The 22,043-nt window shown below is 48.1% G+C and overlaps 1 protein-coding gene across 2 annotated transcripts in view; it reads left to right on the forward strand.

Moving 5' to 3' along the window:
- The first annotated feature begins 339 nt into the window (after positions 1–339).
- Positions 340–22,043, forward strand: part of Pgant5 (polypeptide N-acetylgalactosaminyltransferase 5) — a 276,290-nt gene continuing 254,586 nt past the window's right edge. For both annotated transcript variants that reach the window (XM_084594794.1, XM_084594795.1), the window contains exon 1: positions 340–499. The gene's annotated coding sequence lies outside the window, so the exon portion shown is untranslated. The remainder of the gene's footprint in view (positions 500–22,043) is intronic.

The raw sequence follows: 22,043 nt of genomic DNA on the forward strand, positions 1-22,043 counted from the left end.
ACTATAAAGGTGGACTTTTTTTTTTTTTTTTGTCGTTAATTGTCTGCCTGCTTTCAAAATGCTATTTAAGTTATTTTTATTCAGCTGCTTGACATCAGCTTCACGGTAGATTTATCCTGTTTTTTACAGTTTGCTTTCTATTTGTGGCCTTACTCGATTTGTACAAGCATGCAAGATTTAAATGAGAAAGATTTCGCGCCAAAATTGGGTACAACGCATAACAAACCCACATCTACAGCGCCTGCCAAAGACAGTGCACTAACTGACCCCTAGATGGCGGCAGCTCACAAAGGAGCCTCTTTTCGAAGGAAATGACGTTGACTCCCGGAAAACCCTCACAGGGCACTCGCGGTTTGCGATGGCCGCCGGTGGCCGTGTTCGAAGTCTGTGAGCTCCGAAACAGGTGGATTGTGAACAGCTCGCGCTCGTGAAACCCTGTGATTACGCGCTCCTCCGACTGCGGCCGCGAGGAGGTGCCCCTGGGATACTTTGTTGTAAGGTGAGCAAATTCCTGCAACACTTCAGCGCGTCAGAATCATACGAAAACAGCCTGTGAGCGTCGTGTGGTGCAGCAGCCGTCATGTGCTTTCGATAGAGCCCGCGGGGAAAAGGAAGCTGCTGAAAGCGTCGGCTTTTGTCAGCGCGCTCCGCATTGTGCTACCGCGGTTCCTGCCTATTCAGCGCCTGCGCAATTAACGGAGTCGTTTCCACTCATTTAGCCATCATGCCACTTTTTTATATATTACTGTCGGTGCAGCGGGCACAATCGGGTTGCTGCAGCATTCTCCGGTGCGTTAGCGCGACGCTTATCGACACCGCCAACGGCGCTATCTCTGAAAGATTACTGCTTTGCCCTCGCTAAATTGTCTCTTTGCTGGAATTGCCTGCTATGGTGTAGACGTCATGGTGCTCGGCTTCAAACGTGGCACAAAACTCCAGCGTGTATTTCGCATGGAACTGCCGGCCTGACGTATCCTGTTCGACGAGAAACGTCGCCGGTGCTTCGCGCTCAGCCTTGAACTCCAGAAAAGGGGCGTCATCTCTGAGAACGACGAACTGGCGTAGGAGTAATGACTACGTTCTGCGGGAAATGCAGGGGTTGAAGTGGGCGAGACGGGGCAAGAAGGTCGCCAACACTTTTGTACGTTTCTTGTGTTTAAGCGTTATCGTGTGCTATCTTGCGGCATCATTTTCTTGGCTAAGCTGTGCATCGCCGTCCTGATAATGGTTGGTGTTGTGCATAAGTCACTGGGTAGAACGACATGTAAAAGATGGGTATACAAAGTGAAAACAAACCGAATTAGATTTGAAGAGTGCCTCGGGATACTGTATTTTGCATCTTCGGGTGCTTCAAGGCAACGAACAAGACTAACGCTGAGCATTCAATTTATTCAGCCTGGGATTTCCATTCATGCAAATACTGATCATTACGCATTTGTATAGCGGCGCTGAAATAGTGTTCTCTCAGCTGGTACCTACAGTTTAAAAGATATTAGGGTAACATATCATTCGTGTTTAGGCTACGTTACGAGATAGCGAAAGTAGTAGTACACACATGTATGTACGCGCGAGCTGTTTGCACACAAGGGAAGACTCTAAACGTCTTGCTTGTTCTGTTTGTAGAAGATCGAGCAATCGCCTAGTGCGTTTTGTGACAACATATCACGATGCTGTAAATAGTCTACCCTGCGAGAATTCCATTGACCACGTAAACCCTTCCGGGATTCCCTTTCTCGGAGAGCGGTGTCACGTTGCGACACCCTCGCGAACGGGACATGTGCGGTTAGTCTCTTTTTATACATAGTTGTGTCATGCAACTCCAATCAGCAGCGCGCTGAAAGCTGCCGTTTGAGGATTTCGTTTCCCTTCTTTTCCAGTTTATGTCCGATGTGTGTGCTCGCTCAGTCTCTGAGGGTAAACATTCGACGTTCGGCAGCGCTATTTGTCACTGTAGAGAGCTAAGTGCAGGAGATTGCATGCGCGGTACAGGCTATTGAAATGCCAGGTTAACGAGTTGATATAAGATGAGATTGCAGGCTTGCGTAGGTCTTTTCTATAATTTTTTTGTTACACTTCTCGCCGCCACCGTGTTTTCGTGCTTAAAAATTTATCTGCATTAGCCGGGGATAAAAAGGCGATAAAACAGGAGGCGGCGTAGTGTGGATACCCTTCGTCGACGCGTTTGTAGTGACTTGAGTGGAAACTGGAGCAAAATATGATTTTTGAACGTGATAGCGTTAAATGCCCCGCCGTCTTTTTAAGCTGTCAGGGTGCCGAGTGCTGCACGTTGTACGGCTTCGTTAAAATGGAAGACATATCAATGCCGTATGTTCGCCTCGACGCGGAGGTGGGTAACTTGGTGGCTCAGTACTGTATGCTAATAAGAGTATGTGAGATGTTAGAGGCACAATTAAGGGATTGATAATTAAGCGGGCAGAGACTACATGTACGCGAACGAGGAACCGCACACGAAAGCCCTGAAGGCTAAGGTTGAATTTAGGTGTCCTTAATTGTTTTCTTAATCACGCCATTTGTATTGAGCGCATGTGCGAAAAAGGTTGCTACAGCGTACTTACGGAAACGGTAGATGCGTGTGTTGATATCGTGGCAGAAAGTACAGCTTCATCCATCAATAACCTACGCAGCGGTTTGCAAAGAACACGTGAGTGGTAGATGTACTCAGGTTATCGGTGGATTTCTTTGAAATTGTTTCGGTGTTATACTTCTTTATTCCTCTCTAATCCGTTCAGCCAACGGCCGCTTGAAATTGTCAACGGCATCTGACGTTCAAACTCCGTGATTTTCATTACTTACCCGAATGTTTTGTAGGTCTACAGCAAACATTGACCTGGAATCTATAAGTGTGAATTGCAGTCCAAAACGGACGGCCGTTCTTGAAGAAAAGTTTGGAATTGAGTGATTCGGCCCGCCTAATTGAGAGATCAGGGTAGGCCATATGGTTAGCAGCAGTGTTGGATAGCTCTTTGACCTCACGTCGTTACTTGTGACATTCTTAACCACGATTTCCATGTTCCCTCTGCTAGAGCGGCGACTCGTTGTACAGCGCTGTTGCCCAGATGGCAGTAGTGAAATATGAGTGTATGACCTATAACCTGATTCAAGTGGTCATATGTCACGGCGGCGGCTCGAACAAGTGTACGCCTTCTGACTTGCGCATCGATTACTTTTGCACAGCATCGTAGTGAAAACGGAGGGTAGCCGCGCTGAAGCTTAAAATTTCCTGAGCTTGCTCTCTTCTGTTATTGTTTTCCACTGCGTGGAAGACTACGGCTCTGCGTTTTTGGAAAAATGGGGCCACAAGTCGAATGTAGTACGTCTTGTCAGCCGAAGCATGAGGCTCGCATTTTTCATACGGCAAACGCGGCGTTGGCATTTCTGCTCCGAAAGATGCGGCCCGAGTTACTTCGAAGGCAGCCTAACTGTTGACATTTCGCGGTCTTTCACCTTGTCCTTATCGCGACCAGGAAAGAAGCAAAGCAAGCAGACAAAAAAAAAAAAAAAAAAAAAAAGTCGAATGAGTTATTCAAATTTCTGCGAATCTGCCGCGGATTTTAACGCGCTGTAGGGGAGGCGAGAGAAGACGGAAGAAAAAGTGAAAGCTTTCTCGGCGTTTGTTTGCGGCCTTCTCATGGTCGTCGCTTTGGTCGTCTTCGCTCTCTGGCATGCGTCTGGCGTGTTTCTCGCGGTCGTCCGTGGTGTAGCCCCAGGCACTTTGGGTTGTTGGTTGGTTGGTCGGTCGGGCCGCACGTCGTTCCTCAAGGCAGCGGTGGCGGCGGCGGCCGAGAATCCGGTTCGGAGAGAAAGTAACCAGGCGGCGGTGTGCTGGCCAGCCTTCCCGTCCCGGCGCTGCTGGCTAGGACGAAAGGAAGGAGTGGGGGAACGTGGCCTTTGTGGCGCGGACACTCTCCTCCGCCCACCCCCCTCCTTTCACCTGCCTACGGCGTCATCGTCGTCGTGGCCCCAAGGCTACTGACCTTCCACGTTAAAGAACGCCGTCCCTCTTTGGCACAAGTCGCTGGACGTAATAGCGGAGGCCACGCCGGCGGCACACGACAGACAACTCTGGCTGCAGCGCCTGGATGCGCTGAACGGGGACGTTGCCAGATGTCTTCCGGAAGTGCACGGTTGGACGGGGAGGAAGTGAACGGGCTGTCTGCAGATTTCCCCTTAATTACAACTTGTATACTATGCTAAAACGTACGATTAGCTAAAAGAAGCGCATTAACGTAAACGTATACCGGTGTAATTGATTTAGCATAGCGGACACGTATAGTAGCTGAAACGTATGCCTACCACCGTGCGTGTTCAGCAGGCCGTTATTGTATGCCTGTTGGGCAGTTTACGGGCGTCCACCTGTATGTAACTGCGCGTGAGCATTAGACGTGCTTTATTCCGTTGTACATCTACGTTTATTGCGTCCCTGCTATGCCGGAACCCCCCCATTTAAAACATATCCGGTATCATTTATACATACGTCAACGTAAGCGTGTTTCTACACTGCGCTACAAATCACGGCTGTTCGCGTGTGCAGTGTTAACCTTGCGCATTTCAACAGTGCGTTACCGCCAGGAAAGTTTAGTAACGTGCATGATGTATAAACAGTATATGGTAGATTGTGCTGAATAGCGGCGTTTGCGCAACGTATCGGAAGAGTCGAGCACGCTTCAGTTATCAGGTGCGCGTGCCTTTATTGACCAGATTATTTTTAATGGACGTCATTTAAGCTGTTGCCCAGTGGGAGTATCGTGTTCTGCGCCGCGAAATTCCTTGATTATTGGACGGGTCGCGCGCGTCAACGGTACACGACCTCACGCGGGTAGTTCAAACATCCTCGTCGCGATCACAAGCAAAACAGTGACGCCGCAAAATATATAATTTCTAATTGGCCCGCGCGGTCGTGACGCTATTCCACCGCTAACACACAGTGTGTGTGGTGTGTGTGACGAAAGAAAATCAATATTTCTCTGGAAAGATGAGACGGTCGAGTTGGGATGCAAACTGCAGTACTTTCGCGCGAGCTCTACACCGTTGCATAACTTTCCTTCAGAGCTATCGTGTAGGGGTCATATATGCGGCGATCTCATACCGCTGAGTGGGAAACAGTGCATTACAGCAACAGTTAGTTAATTAGCGTCACCAGTTACTTTCTCTGAAACGAAATGTTATATCACTCCACTCTTGCATGCGGTTAACTTGAGCACCGTCCAATTTTTCAGGTATTCACGCGTGTTAAGCGACTCACTGCTCTGCCTCGGGACGTTTTCAGACCCTCTGGAAGATTGAGCCTGCGGAATTGATTTGATGCCAAGATACCATATTTCGCTGCGCACGGGAAATCTCCATGCCTTCGACTCAATGAAATCTAATGGTATTCGATCACTGTATCAACTGAGAAAAAGTAAATTACGCGCATGACTTAGTTGATCACTATTTAATGTTTTTTTTAGCTGTTTAAATTTTACTCTATGCGTGTTCGACACGTACCCACTCTCATCACCCTATATTGCTCACTGCATAGTGTTTTCCACTGACAGACTTAATCAAGCATCATCTTTCTCCTGCCTGTTTAAAAACTGGAGTATTAGATGGCTCATTCGCACCAGCGCCACCTACGCTAATATTGAGGGGGAAGAAAATGAACCCAGAACATGGAAAGAGAAACGGACTGACTGTATGAGCGCTAACTAGCAACTGAGGTTTATTAGAAAGTTGAGTGCACTTTGTGTTTTGCCTTTGGGCCCACCCTGCTTGCGTTCGTATAAAAGGATCGAATGCATTCGGTCGCAATTGAAAGGCACGGAATTAATCAAGCAAATAACGCATGAGTGCACAAAACTGTTCGTGTAAATGATGATCGATATAGCTTTGATACTGAGCGGCGTATACTGCGGAGCGGCGGCGTTTTAAAACAGGGCCATAAAGCATTTCGCAACCTGCGTGCGCCCATAAAGTTCGCCGCGTAGCACAGTGAGACAGTGTCGAAATTGGTTTATCGAACCACGGCGTGCCAGCTGCTCGCCGTCCGCTCCTGTCATTCTCCGGTTCGCGTGCGTCGGGCCGCCGGCACACCTGCGCACCTGTCTCGGTGTTCCCGCTACAAAACGCACGCGCTGTCAACTTCCTTTCACGTAGGCGGAAGATGGGGAGCGTTGTACAGTGCGTTTGTGTAGCAGGAAGCGATGTACGGGATGCAGCGACGGCTTCTGTGCAGTTGGTTGCTTCGATATCGTTCAAGCTTGTGTGTTTGAGTGCGAACACCTTTTATTAGTTTTTTTTTTTGTTTGTTAGCACATATATTTAGCTTTGCAGTTGTTTTTTTGTTCGTAACAAATAAAATGAGTGAGTAAATAAATAATTGGCGCCTTTTTTGTCGACGACGCTTTCTGGCTGCGGAGGAAATGCGTGAAGCCGAGTTTAGACGAAGCCTCCTGCAACAGGATTTCGCTCCTGTTTCTTCATTGTTCATTTATAAGCGGAATCCTTTCTGGCCCCATTCGACGAAATTCCTTCGGCGACCGTCGTTGTTGGGGACACGAGTGGTCCCGAAAAGATGGCCTCGCAACAGCCGTGGCCCAGGCACCTAAAGTGAACGGAACCTCATAGCTGTCGACTCGCCACAGCCGATCTGCCCGCGTATGAAACTGCAATACTCTCGCGCTATGCATTGCGTATTGTCTCCATCTACTCCCTCCTGTGCGCAATAGCTTTGGTATCCCCTGCTATGTTTTGCTGTTGTTTACTGCGGCTCGTCTGCAGCTACCACTGCAGCGTATTCTCAGAGTTTCCACACTGCGGATACCGACGGATGGATGGATGTTAGGAGCGTCCCCTTTGAAACGGGGTGGTGATAGTCATCATGATTCACCTTTTCTTTTAATCTTTTTTTTCTTAGATGGTCCGTCAACTTTAACGACTTTCCTTTTAGTCGCGGGTTATCTTTAAATACCCGTGTTTAATTTATCCCCTCCCTGCTATTTATCCACCAATCTTCCAAATGTATCTTGCTTATACCTCTACCGCCGATTCGTTCACGCTTCCTTTGTTAAACCCCAGGGCCTCGGCTGGAGTTGCTATGTCCGCATCGACATCTGGATGGAGACTGCCACACTCCCAGTATTAAATGTTCAATTGTTCCTGGGCATCTACCACACATAGCACATATTTCATCTTCTTGGTTAAACTTTCTTCTGTAGCCTCGCGTTCTAAGACATCTTGATGTAGCTTCAAAAAGAAGGCCGCCGCCTCTTGAGTTGTCACAGAAGTTTTCCTTCTTAATCTGAGTTTTCACTTTTACATATATGTGTCGGGTCGGCTTCTTTTACGCATTGACAGCCGCGCGCCCCCTCGTGACCGTCCGAGGCAGCAGGTCGGCAATGACAGCGATCCGCAGTATGGCCGCCTCTCTTTGGTAAAGCTCTGTGTTAATGCTGCCCTGAACCAACAGAGAAAATGTTTTCTACCACTGTGACGTGTTACCGGGCAGCCGAGCGTATATAAAGAGAATGTAACAGTGTTGATACGGAAGAAAATAGAGGGGAGGTGAACGCGATGGTGTAACAAAGGGCGTGATGGCGACCAGCGCTTTGTTCTTCGGCTTGTTCGCCCATTTGGGGCTATCGGTCACGGAAACAATGGGGCCGGCGAACAAAGCCTACAAATACTGCAGGTTCTCCCGCTTTACTCCATTACTCGAATCCCGGCCTCGGCGGCAGCTTTTCGATGGAGGCGAAAAGCTAGGCACCCGTGTGCTGTGCGATGTCAGTGCACGTTAAAGAACCCCAGGTGGTCGAAATTTCCGGAGTCCTCCACTACGGCGTCTCTCATAGCCTGAGTCGCTTTGGGACGTTAAACCCCACAAACCAACCAACCAACCATTACTCGCGGCGCGAATTTTGGCGATGGCGGCTATGTAATGACGATATATGTGACCGCTTCCTTGAAAGCGTGGGAGGGTCTTTGTTTCTCTCGTTGCGTTATGGTGCTACGTTGGGAATTTAGAGAGCACGCGGAGGAATGATCGAGGCGTAATTTAAGGATGTGCTACATGGACGTTGCTCGCTGCAGTAAATGATTGTTTGTAGGTTGTAAGGACGAAGCCTTGTTAAATTCTATTTTCTGTAGAAATACCTTATAGAGTAACTTGAGAACAGTCTACAGGTTTATGATTATACTACAGTCGTTTCAGACTTGTCGATAGGCTGTCCATAAATTGAAGTCTTCGAAGTCTAAAAGAGAGAACTTCATTCTAGCAAAGAAAGACAAACCTATATGCGAATACTGCGGAGAGGTGGTCACCATAAACCACATCCTAATACCCTGTACAAAACTCGATCAACTTAGAAAAACGCATTTCCCACAGTTCTATGACAACTACATTCCCCTACACCCTAGCTTACTCTTAGGAGAAAATTCGCTGGTTAAAACGTCTTCTCTCGCCAACATCCTAAACCTACTCTAATGTATTAAAATAATCGCTTGCTTCCTTTCACCAAATAGATATGTAAACCCCGAGTTTGGCGCACGATGGCCTTAGCTGCCTATGTGCCATAAAACACAACACAACATAAGAGACGGAACTCCGGAATCCGAATCATTCCTCGCCACCTAGCGGCCTCAGTGAGACACCGGCTAAACAGGATCGGCGCAGTAGTGCACGAAAGGCCTGTCTTATATGTGTTTTCTGGTAAGGCATGTTTGATTTTACTCGTCACAATGCCGCCGCAGGAAGGTAAGGAAAAGAAAGAAGGAAGGAATTAAGTCGAAAGAGTTCTGCTTCGTCCACTTTACGCGTGCTCTCGCTGGTAAATTCGCAGTGTACTTTTTCGTCTTCCTTAGGTAAGCGACGCGGCCCGAAGTACCCTATGAATAATAATAAAAAAAGGCAGCAGCAGTAGAGAAAAAGTGACTGTGACCACGGTCATTTGTTCGAACCATTTTACGCATCACGATTCACGACACCTTCCGATGGTGGGTCTTAAAAGTAAAGGGTGAGCTAGTTAGAGTGGAGGGCATATATTTTATCACTAGGTCATATTTCCAGGATTTACTCCCCCCCCCCCCCCCCCCCTACCCTCTTCTTTTTCTTGATATTCAACGCCCCTCTCCGCCGCTTACGTCCATCATCGCTTGTTTGGGACCTGCAAAAAGAAAGTTTTGTAAAACTACCCATTCCTCCTTCCTATGCTGTCGACTGCTGTTTCCAAAGCTTATCACAATCACAACTGTCGGTCATCGAACACAGACTGGGAATCGATCTGCGATTGCAGATAAGTTGTTATGCAATCATTTCGTGCTGCTCAGGTGAGGTAAGTGTATCCTACTGTATAGAGAAATTCAGCATTTCACACTCAAGCGCTCGTTAAACAACCAACGTCAACGTGCGGATTCACTTCGGCGAAAACGTCGAAGTGACTTGCCCGTAGCAGTGAATAAAGGCTACACACAATGTTTCACATCTTCCAGAAAAGCGGTAACGCATGGGCACTGGACACCCAACACGCTGGCTTGTCCGACGAGGCATATACTGACAGCGATCTGGTGCTGCTCACGCACCGATCCACACCTCTCCCAGTCGGGAAAAACCACAGACAATTTTCTGTTGTTACGACAGAATTGATGTGCGGTTTTTGACGGCACACCTGTTGTTACAACAGAACGTTCTGTAGTAGCAACAGAAATTTCTGTAGTTACAACAGAAAAGTGCTACAGACAACAGAAATATACTACAGAAAAACTACACAACTGCAGAAAAGTACTACAGAACTACAGAAAAATCTGACGTTTACGACAGAAATACAGAATATTTTGTCGTACTTTTGACATGGCTCTGTAGTTCTTTTTCGTGTACGCCCAGAGCAGCACAGGGCGACGATTTTGAATTGTGTTGCACAGACCGATTAAGCAGAAGTGGCTGGACGCTGTAATCTGCTCGCTTCCGACAAATCGCCGTGAATTTCGCACCACCATCTTGAAATCGAAGGATAGCTCACTGAATGAAAATGCCGTCGCTCGGACGGCCATTTTTGTTTTTGTGCAGTGTTGTCAGGCGCGTAACTTTTTACGGAGTTGCGAATAGGTAATCCTTGGATTTGTGGCCATGCACTTTTCGTAGGTTTCTGTCCTTAAACAGTTGTTCTATAAATTTATTGCCTCACACATTTAGGACACTTTTACTAATAAACAGGCTATAGACATCTGTCCACCACTGCATCTGCAGCAGACCAATGTCCGTAGGCACTATAAATTTTCAGTGGACCATTCTTAGGGCTGTCTATGGACACTGTCTATAACTGTTGAGAAAAAGAACGTCACCACAAAGCCATGACAAATGCCCTATGACAGGGTATCGCGATAATTATTCTTATAAATTTAGTTTATTTCAAAGCTATCCACGTTTGGCATATGCAATACATTCATGATGAGAAATTCACATTACACGATTACAATTGAAAGTAGCTTTCGCTAGTTTACTGCAAACCATTGTTGTGGTCCCATGTCTGTTTTCCAACACCACGGACAAGTTGATAGTCTGCATCGAACGCAAAGGAAAAAAAAAAAAAAAACGTTACGAGGACATCTAATGGCTTCTACACGGGTATCTTATGTCATATATTTTCCACCTCATCGTAGAAAGGCAGTCTTCATAGTTTCATTTAATGCACGTGACCATTTCTAAACGGTTTTTTTCCAAACGTTGAAGCAAACGTATATTTTCTGAGGCACTCTGAGCCTGCTTCAATGGAGACCACGAAGAAAGACCTCTGTGTGGTGTTCATTTTACGTTAGAGGAATCGGCCCACGTGCCAGTCTCGATTCACTAGCTACGGGACCCTTGAAGATGGTACTGGATAAAATGCACATTCAAGGCACGACGTCAACAAATTCAATAGACTACTATATTAGTTATGTCGTGTGGTGTTCATTTTACGTTAGAGGAATCGGCCCACGTGCCAGTCTCGATTCACTAGCTACGGGACCCTTGAAGATGGTACTGGATAAAATGCACATTCAAGGCACGACGTCAACAAATTCAATAGACTACTATATTAGTTATGTCCATCATTAAATAAGCGCTTGGCTGCTCTGCATCGAGCCTGTTACACCGACTCTCAAACGGAGACAAGCCGTGCAAAAAAGCCTACCCAGCAGACCGTGAACCAGTTCACCGCACTTCTGCACCCACAACTTGAACCTCATAGGAAGTTCAGCATTGGCACGCTGCATAAAACGCGCTATTATCTGTGATCCAAGCGCGGCTGCCGAGCGCCCATACAGCGAGCAGTCGTGCAGAACTGCAGGCTGCGCCTTTTCAATCGCGGGAAGTGTGAGCGAGAGAATACACGCGCATTTCTCTCACGATAGAATGCGTCCGAAATGCGCGCAGCTTTACCTTCTAGGATTACCGGAGAAGCGCACGCTAAAGAGGTGTTTCTTGCATCTAGCGAACGTTACCTGAAGAGCTGCTCGAAAATTCAGAGGGAGCAGCGAAGGAGCTCGAAATGGAAACTGTTACAATGAACCCTTTCGCAAACCGCAGGCACGCCTATAACACGGCGCGAGCTGAATCGCACTCGTTTGCGCCAATCAGCGTCGGATCGAGCTATTCAGCTTTGCCACTGTTGCAGTCAGAGAGCAGAAATGCATGCTGTATTCCTCTCGCAGAAATGCTTTTGGAAAACGTTTGCGTATGCGAGACCCAACGCACAACTCGGGGGGTTGGCTTTGAAATCGTGGGTGCCTCGCCGAATATCTTTTCCGCGCGCTAAGAACAGAGCAGCCACTAAGACTGCGGATGAATTATTGATCGACAGCTACCTATGCAGACAACGTCGCTTAGAAACAAGAATATAAATTGTGCGACAGCTGAAATATGCCTGTTTTACACTCGTGGCGTTGCTGACTCCATGCGGTCTTTGAAGATCATATGAATAAAACACCATAGTTTACTTATACCACCACGAATTGTCATTTACGTTGGAATTTGTTTAAAGTATCATCCATGATGAAAACTTCATCAGCGCTGATTATGATTGGGAAAGCATGTAACTTCGCTGGTTCCAAAGTCGTATCTACAGCGTGCGTTGAACTTATTGTGTGTGGCTGTATGAGTCGTTGTTTTCGGTAGTGAAGTGTTATGTCATGATAGGTGAGAAGTCTGTCCCGCGTGCTTCCCCAGTCTTCGGTATGCCCCGCTCGGTTTACGTGCGAGGTGGCTCAGCTACAGAGCCAGTAGCAGGCCCGTGCATTTTCTTTTCCTTCTTCCTACAGCCACAACAAAATATTTCAAGGATACGACGGACAACCAGCGGCAGTACTCTACCGCTTCGCAATATATAGCCCAGTCTGCCGAGCATCGAGGTTAGACCTCTTAGTACCGCCATTTGTGTAACATTTGTGGGCTACCCGTGTGGCGCAGAAGGTTTGGCGTAGTTTCGAACGCTTCGGCGGGTCACGAAGCGCTAAGTTGCTGGTCGAGTCTGAGCTTAGTCTACGCGGGGGATTCGTACCGGCCACCTTTGCTCTCCCAAACGATGCTCCCCGGAGATCTCCAAACGGCCATTGCGACCGAACCGATCGCTGCCTCTGAACACTTACCTTCACGCTTAATTACCCTAAAGCTTCTCGCGTTAAGGTAATTCGCGGACTTTATACATAGCCGTTCAAACAACCATTTTTCGCATTTACATAATGGCCAGTAATTGCAGACTTACGTTTCACATCATTTTGTAGGAAACGGCAGCCATTTTTTCCTTGTAATTTCTGACACTACGGTCACATACTCACTTCGTTTGCAACAGAACAATAACGAGGCACGAAAACAGTGCTCCATTTCGTAGTATGATTTGCTATCCATCAAGTGTGTGTGCCTGTAGCTGAACTGTTTCGAGGGCAGCACTGTTTATAAGCGCGGCGGGCTAATGGGTTCCAAGACTGCTGCTCTCTGCCGTTCTTTCATTTTTTTTTTCTTCTTCTTTAGAGCAGGTGGAGTTCGTTAGTGAGGTCGAGGCTGCCGGTAGGCGAAGATAAGTCGCGATGGCTGTCCCTGGGGCTCGTATAGCATACATCACGCTCGCGCTCAATAATGGCAACCGATGTCGCTCCGCGAGGCACTTTCTGTCAAAGCTTACGGCGTTTTCAGTATACGTCCGCGTAGAGAACTACAGCGCCGACGGCTGTGACAGGTAAGCCGTTTCCCTAGGGGAAGATCGATCGTGTTGGGATTATGTATCGAGTGTCTCGTTTTCCTCATCGATGCTGTTTTTGTCTCCGTAACGCCGGTGCATGCGGTAACCTGACGGTGAATGCGAGACGATACACTATGTCAGACGTAAATTACTATACGCCATGAGCTCGCGCGTTTTGCCGACGCTCGGAGCGGGTTTTTCGCGCGCACCGTTTTCCTCTTACAGGGATGAGCAGCGAAGAGGAGGTGGAGAGGAAAGGAGGATTGGCTTGGCAATGGGGAGGGCAACGTGCTGCAGGATATCTTCCCGGCGTACCCTATCATTACGTGCGCCTGTGCATGTGGCCTGCGGCCCGAAAGCCAGACGGAGGCCCCGCCAAATACAAAAAATATACAAGAGTTAATTGCGCTCACTCCTGGAAAACAGGTTGACTGGGCGGTGTCAAATCGGCGGACACATTGCATCGCACGTGTCTGCATATACCTAATCGATATCGTCCCTTCGATTTGGAGTAGCATATGCATGTTGCGCTGCGGTGCCCGGCACAACATGTAGGCTTAGGGTCACTGAAAAAGTTTACAGTGACTAGAGTATCCGCGGATGCAGCACCGCATCGCGGCATTTATTCGCGCTGCCCAGACAAAGACAAGTCACTAGTCGAAACGTTGGCTCGACCTGCGAACTGAGGCTCCCCCCCCCCCTCCCCCCTACCCTTGTTCAGTGCTCTTTCATACCGTGCAGCCATCTTTTCTCTCGTTCTAATCGGCATTTAAGGAAGTGCTTTTAGTGCGCACATAGTGACCTTTGCGGTAAGAAGGGATTGGCTATTTACACTATGCTGCAGTTAGGCGTTTCAGTTGGGATGCGTGATACAATCCTGATCCCGTCTCGAGAAGTCGGCGAGAGGCACGGGTTATACGTTGTTAAAGTTTTCGTTAATTCGAGAAGTGTGAAACTCGGTGATTTGCTCGTTTCTCAAGTACGAGTTGTGTAGGGCCTATAGCAAAATTTGGCTCCAGCTGCGTAGGATGTCCATAACTGATGCAGCAAACGTTTTTAACTTTGCTGATCGGGGAAAAAAAAAAGAAGAAAAAAAAAACGGAGGGTGTGGCAGTTTCGCCTCTTTGACGTTGCTTTTATGGTATGTTCACAGATGGGCCAATTAGCTAGGCGGGAATGTCGATCCAGCCTCCAGGACTCTCATTTCATAAGCTTCCATTTTCCATTTCATTTGGCCGGATGTCAGCATGACGTCAGCATCGGAAGAAAGCAGCGAGCGGCCATTCGTAGAAATCGCAAAATAGCGGGTCAGGAAGTTAATTATACTCCGGTGTGGTCGCTGATGGGCCAATTAACGGTTCTTTATTAAGTGATCCATCGCTTCTCACGGACGATTGAACGCGGCGGTGGCTTCTTCACACAGCTGTGACCAGTGCTGGAGGACAAGATGGTTCCGAAACAGTCTCGGTATTCTCGGAAGTTCAGAACATGCGTGCGCATTCGCGACATCGCTCTGTCTTTCATGTGTTTTACAGCAGATTTGTCATCTCTCTTGCCTTGTTTTGTGTTCTCCCGGACAGAAACATATCTCGGAAATGCTCGTCACAGAATGTGTTATTTTTCCGCCTATAGCTTTCGTTTTTAAACAAGGCGCAGCTGTTCGCGACTCGCTGTCAGTGTGGCGTGCTGCGCGTAGTCCTTCGCGTCGTGCTGTGATCGCTAACGCCGTGTTTGTCTCATTGTCTCGTTCTCTTCACTATCTATATTTCTATTTTTCCCGGCTTGGTTAATTTGACGTCCGTTCACTGCCGCTGCGCTTCGCACGGGCACTTCTGGGAATCCGCCGCTTGTCAGCAGCCGCACGCTGCTGTTTGTCAGCCCTTGTCATTTGCGCGTTTCCTGTTCGCGACGCGCCGGGATTGTTACCGGAGGGATCCGAGTACAGCACTTGTCGAGCTATATCTCGTGATGGATTGTTTAGCTGAGTGGCGTTGTGTGCTCCCATTTTCTCTTTCCATTGTAGACGGGCCGTGTACTGGCCTAACTTAAATTTTATTCGGATAAAAATACAAATCGAAAACGAGAAGCACCTTCACGAACGCTGCAGACAGCGGCGTTTTGATGCGGGACCTGTGCTATAGTAAACATCATTGTGCAAAGTCCTACGTGTCACAGCCTATATAGCCATTGAGCTCAGTAGATGTGGTCTAGATTTCTCGAGTGCGATGTAATTATGCAAGTTGTACCTGGCCATGGCATGCGCGGTTTATAGATTAACGGTTCGGCACGAGGTCTGCCTCAGAGCTGGCATCGAGTCCGCGTAGTCGTTCCGTACCAGCAGGTGCGAAATCGCTCTGCAGCCCAACGAGTGCCCCCCCCCCCCCCCCCCCCCTTCTCCGAACAAGGTAGAAAAGAAACGCGAACTAAAGCTGTATACTTGGTCATCGCATCGAGGGTGGTGATCGTCGGAATGCAATCAGCCCCAGCCATTTTCTTCACAGTTGCGAAATCGTAACCGCTGCATGCCCCGTTAAACGTGTCTCCGCCGTCATTTGCGGCACGCACGAAATTCTCTTGGATACAGGTAAACGGCTGATGGCTTCGGTAGGATATACCAACAGGTTGGCTCCCACATTGAGTAAGCTATAGTTGAAGGCGTTGCTGGTAATTGCGCTATGAAACGGCGACGCGATGCGGCAGCAGCTTTGATTAAATACGTCCATGCTGGTTGTCTGGCTCCTTCCGCTTCGGCCTTTCGGAGAGGTGGTAGATTCTGTTCTACCTTATAATGGAGGCGGGCTCGTTGTCACTAGTACAGAGATTCTTTCGGAACTGGCTTGATTGTTCGGGTTGACAGTGGTCAGTCGTTTGTGGAGGGGCCGTGAAGGAAACGAACAGGTGGTGGAGGCGGTGTTATGTGTGAAGGTTATAGGGTGTGAAATCGCGGGCATTTCCAAATGCTTTATGCTTTAATATTCAGTTCAGGCGTTCAGTCGTGTCCGACTCTTCGTGACCCTATGGACCATGTCACGCCACGCCCTCCGGTCTCTCACTATCTTCTTAACATCACGTAGCTTCATCTGCAATGCCTCGAGAATGCCATCTAACCATCGCGTTCGCTGCCTACCCCCTTCTCCGGCGACCCTCAACCTTTTCCAACATCAAATCTTTCTCCAGCGACTCCTCTCTTCTCATCAGATGACCAAAGTAGCTGAGCTTTAACTTTAGAATTTGACCCTCCAATGAGCAGTCAGGGTTTATGGTCGACAATATCGTCTGATTTGATCTTCTGGCAGTCCAAGGAACTCTTAAGTCTTCGCCAGCACCACAATTCAAACGCGTCAATTCTTCGGCGGTCAGCCTTTTTCACAGTCCAACTCTCGCATCCATACATCACAACTGGAAAGACCTTAGCATGGGTTATACGGATCTTGGTTGGCAGACTAATGTCTCTGCTCTTTACTAGGCGGTCAAGGCTAACCATTGCTCTCTTTCCCAGAAGCAGGCGTCTCCTAATTTCATGGCTGCAGTCTCCTTCCGAGGTAATCTTGGCGCCCAAGAACAGAAAATCTGTCACAGCTTCCACTTCTTGTCCATTGATGCTCCAGGACTTGATAGGGCAAGACGCCATGATCTTCGTCTTTTTAATGTTCAGTTTAAGCCCAAACTTCTCACTCTCTTCTTGTATGCGCATCAGAAGTCTCTTGAGTTCCACTTCACTTTCTGCCATTAAAGTGGTATCATCCGCATATCTAAGGTTGTTGATACGTTTTCCAGCAATCTTCACTCCAGCTGAAGACTCGTCCAGACCGGCCTTCCTCATGATGCACTCTGCATATAGGTTAAATAGGCAGGGCGACAGTATGCAGCCTTGCCTCATCCCTTTCTCAATCGGAAACCAATCAGTAAGACCATGCCCAGTTCTGACTGTGGCCTCTTGCCCTTCATAAAGGTTCCTGAGGAGACAGATGAGGTGAATTGGAACTCCCATCTCTTGGAGAGCTTGCCACAATCTGCTGTGATCTACGCAGTCAAACGCTTTTGCATAATCAATAAAGCAGAAGTAAATGGGTTTTTGGAACTCTCTTGCTTTTTCCATGATCCAGCGAAGGTTGGCAATTTGGTCTCTAGTTCCTCTGCCCTTGCGAAACCCAGCTTGCACGTCCGGAAGCTCCCGATCCACATACTGCTGCAGCCTACCTTGCAGGATTTTTAACATCACCTTGCTAGCATGCGAAATAAGCGCGATCGTGCGGTAGTTGGAACAATCTTTGGCACTGCCTTTATTTGGAATGGGGATATAAACTGACCTCCTCCAATCCTGTGGCCACTGCAGGGTTGTCCAAATCTTTTGACATAATGTATGCAGTGTGTTAACAGCGTCGTGGTTGAGGTTTTGAAGCAACTCAGCTGGAATACCATCAATTCCGCTAGCTTTGTTCTTAGCAAGGCTGGCTAAGGCCCATTTAACTTCACTCTTCAGGATGCCCGGCTCGAGATCAGTAATCACAACCGTCCTATGTTGGGTTTGCACATCCGGGTCCTTCTTGTACAGTTCTTCTGTGTATTCCTGCCACCTCTTCTTTATCTCTGAGGCTTCAGTGAGGTCCTTGCCTCGTTTGTCCTTTATCACGCCCAGCTTAGCACAGAAGCTTCCTTTGATATCTTTGATTGTCTTATACAGAGCTCTTGTGTTCCTTAATTGGCTGTTGTCCTCAACTGCTTGGCACTGTATGTTCAGGAAGGCATTCTTATCTCTCCTTGCTATTTTCTGAAAATCCGCATTGAGAACCTTGTATCTTTCTCTTTCCCCCATACCTTTTGCCATCCTCCTTTCCTCAGCTATTTGCAAAGCCTCTTCAGATAACCAGTTTGCTTTTTTGCATTTCTTTTGCTTTGGAACTACCTTAGTAGCAACTTCTTGTATTATATCACGAACATCAGTCCACATCTCTTGGGGCTCTTTGTCTTCTAGATCTAATTCTTGAAATCGATTCCTCACTTCCACAGCATATTCTAATGGAATCTGACCCAGATCATACCTGAAAGGCCTTCTAGTTTTCTGCGTTTTCCTCAATCGAAGCTTAATTTTGGCAACAAGAAGCTGATGATCGGTGCCACAATCGGCCCCAGGCCATGTTTTTACTGCTTGTATAGCGCTTCTCCATCTCTGCCGGCAAATAATATAATCGATCTGATTCCTGTACAGACCGTCCTGTGAAATCCATGTGTACAGGCGCCTCTTGTGCTGTTGAAAATGAGTATTCGCTATGGTCAGGTTGTTTTCTTGACAGAACTCTACTATATATATATATATATATATATATATATATATATATATATATATATATATATATATATGGAATTAAGCATACAGAAAGAAACTTCATAAGTTTCTTTCTGAATGCTTAATTCTCTGCTCGCACACACCGCCACGTCTTCCTTCCTCTCTCTCCTCTGACATGGTGCTATATAGTACGTACCCAGGTGTTGTGGTGGCTGCGTTTGGTTGCTCTGTGCAATCGCTTGTTTAGTATTCAACATCTGCCCCGTGTACATACCGGACGGAGAGAGGTCACGGAACGCCTCGGCAGGAGTTCTGGCGTGCGCGTGAGCTCAAATTCGAGCCGAGGAGCGTTTACGCGCACACGCTCGGGGAGTATGCGTGTGTGTGTGCGTCTGCGCGGATGCTGCGCCCACCAGTGTGTTTCGTTCGTGGAGACGGCCTTGCGTGCGCGCAGGGCTGCTGCCCGTACCCATCTATCCTCCTTGTTTTACTCGGCCGCAGAGAGGCTGTTTTCATTCTTTTACACAGTTACCTGTCTCTCTCCCTCGCTCTCACCATCATTTCAATCCTGCTTGACGCAGGGACGCCTCGCTTCCGCGGCGCGCGAGTTGGAGCGAGGAGCGCTTCTCGGTCGTGACGTCCGCGTTGCGTACACGTGCCTGCATATTCTCGTTCTCGTCTCCCTGCATTCTCCCACTTCCCCTCGCAGCGGCTTGCCAGTTACGTGCAGTGCTAAGGGAAGAAGACTTTCACGCAGGCCTTTTCGCTCAGTCTTGCTTGCGTACTCTGCTGTACCGGTGGCCGAACATCAGCTAACGGAGTGAGAAATTGAGGGAGAGATGAGTTAGAAGTTGTGGACAGGTGAGATGGTAGCCGCGAGGAACTCTGGTCACTGACACCCAGTGGTTGGACGTGTTCGATCTCCCTTTGCTTAAGGTCGGGCCTTCGCGAACTCTGCACAAATTCAAGTGGAACGCGCCCCGCGTACGCAACCCGCTTACGCAAGTAATTAGGTTACCAGTGGTAATTGCGTTACCAGTGGAAGCACTCACTGACGTGTAAGGTGCAGCTTGGGAGCTAGCAAAATGATCTAAGCCCATTATTACCGCTCGCGTTCTTGGGGTTCTTTCCTTTAGCGTTTGATGTGCGCGTGTCGTTGGCGGGGTTTTATTCGCGAAATTATACTACAGCGTGTTTCGATAATAATTGTAGTTGCAATTATAGCAATAATAATAATGATAATAATAGTTAGAATTATGTTTTGATAATAATTATCCTTACATGTACACACTTCTTTAGCGTGATGGTACACATTTATAGGTGTCAATTTTTTTTTTTTTTAATTTACTCGTCCTCTTCCATGCTGCCGATCTACGTTCGGCTCAGTCCAATCTCTTCCTTTTTACTAAAGACCAGCCCATACTCGGGGCAACATCTTGTTAGGGTTTTGTGTACGCAGTTCCATGCTGAAAATACCACCTCTACTATCTGCAGGCCATGTATAGTTAGCCCGACAGGTCAGGGCGACCTGCATGAAAAAGAGCGTCAGTTGCCACAATCTCTAGCGCTCAACAGAATTATTTACTATATTTCTTACAATATTATACTACATTAACACAATGGCCCACCAAGCTGGCATCTGCAAGCAACACTGTAAGGCGATCGTGCACCTCTCCGTTCGCACCTCGAATCAACGCTATTATATGCGTCATCGGCCTTTTCCTCCCTCCCAACACCGGGGTCACCAACTTGCTTGCCTGACCGAAATCCTTCAAGGGCTCTGATTTTTAGTACAGGCTGGTGTCCCACACATGTCCCAGCGTTTTTCCTTCCCTCCAGTCTCAGTATCGCCCCCATCCTCGGAACGTGAACCTCGCCCTTCACCATGGGACGGCGACAAACTCGAGCTCAACATCACTCTCCTGCCTTCTTCACACCACGGCCGGCTTTATGACTACTAAAAGCCAGTCGGGCTCCCCACATGCATTCCGTGGCGTATACGATACGTCCTATACACAAGACCTTGGTTCCGCAGTGTATGCAATTAATGACGGCTCATCCACTTCCCTCACCTATACGCGTGTGACCTGTGGCACTTACCTCAATCCTCCCTGTATCATCGAACTATAATCGTTTCCCCTACCCTGAACCCCCAATAATGTTGTCTGCACTTACTCCCAGGCTACCCTCGATTGTGTTCAAAATATCGAGACCTAAAAGATGGTCTTCAAGAAGCACTATCAATTTTCCGTCCAGCAACTGTCTTAGGTTGCATTCTGACCATACGGGGATAGTCGGAATTGAACTGGCTCACCAGCCCGCGTGTCATTCAGTACCGGGCGCAGCCAAACTTTTAGGGGTCAGCGCACCTATTAATACTTAGGTGAGGTGTTAGACTACACAGTCGCGCCGTCCGGAGCAGTTACGAGCAGTTTAGCATGTGCCTCGCCAATACTATACTTTCCAGACAGCATAAACCATATGAGTACAGTGTTGGCACTGTGCTGGCATTAAATTTGTCCTATATTGGACTGGGCATTGCCAACACAGTGCCAATGAACTGTGCTGCCTAGGTTACGTCCCACTCTGATCTCACTGCACTATATAGAATCGCATATCGGTGGCAAAATTTAAACACCCTCCTCACCCCTGCGCGTCTCTACCTGTACCGCTTCCGCTCAGACCCGTCGTGTCCTGATGGAACCCATGCTCTGTGGGAACTTGGAACACTGTTTTCATGCTCCGTCGCGGTTCAGACGTCCCACCAGTTGGCTCACCTCACTCCATGCTCCTGACGCTCCTGGCTGGCGTGGGACCAATGGCACGGTGAAATGGCATGGCAGTGATCTTACAAGTCTGTCACCGACTTGCCGAGGGCTTAATACTACACAGAAGGAATAATGTCATTTTATTGCGAAAACAATACTACTCGCACTTTCAAGCCTTCGCGTGACCCGGCCGCAGTTACGTCTTGCCCACGTGACGTTGTGACGTCACACCCCACGTGACACGCGGGCTGGCAGGCGCTGCCAACTCTGGTCTCTCGTTTCACATGGGACGGTTATGTAAGAATCAGCCTGCCAGGACCCTGGCATTCACGTTACCCCTATAGGCCACTAAGGCACGTTCATACGGCTTGGTTAAAGCGGGGCTTTATATGTGGGCTGAGGAAGAAGAACGCTCGGTCACCCGCAGCTAATGCTTTCGTACAATATTTGGCTCAGCAGCGTTGAACCCTTGTAATTTCTTTCTTCTCTCCCATGTTACGTTAACGTACAGTGCGGATAACGAACTGAAAGGAAAAACAGAATCAGTGCTCGTATTTATTTTGCATCGGGCACGCCGCGATGTCTGAGTATAGTCAAGGCGCTCGACTACTGAGCCGAGCGACCAGGGTTCATATCTGGCCGCGGTGGCCGCGTTTCTATAGAGGAGAAACGTAGCGCTCCAGTGTACTGGGTGTGCGATGTCACTGCACAGGAAGAACCCAGATGGACGAAATTGTCTGTATCGCTCGTCGTCCTTCATATCCTCAGTCTCATTGGGGCGTT

This window comes from Amblyomma maculatum, chromosome 2 (genome assembly GCF_055883805.1).
Source record: "Amblyomma maculatum isolate TAMU_Amacu chromosome 2, ASM5588380v1, whole genome shotgun sequence".
NCBI classification, from domain to species: Eukaryota; Metazoa; Arthropoda; class Arachnida; order Ixodida; family Ixodidae; genus Amblyomma; species Amblyomma maculatum.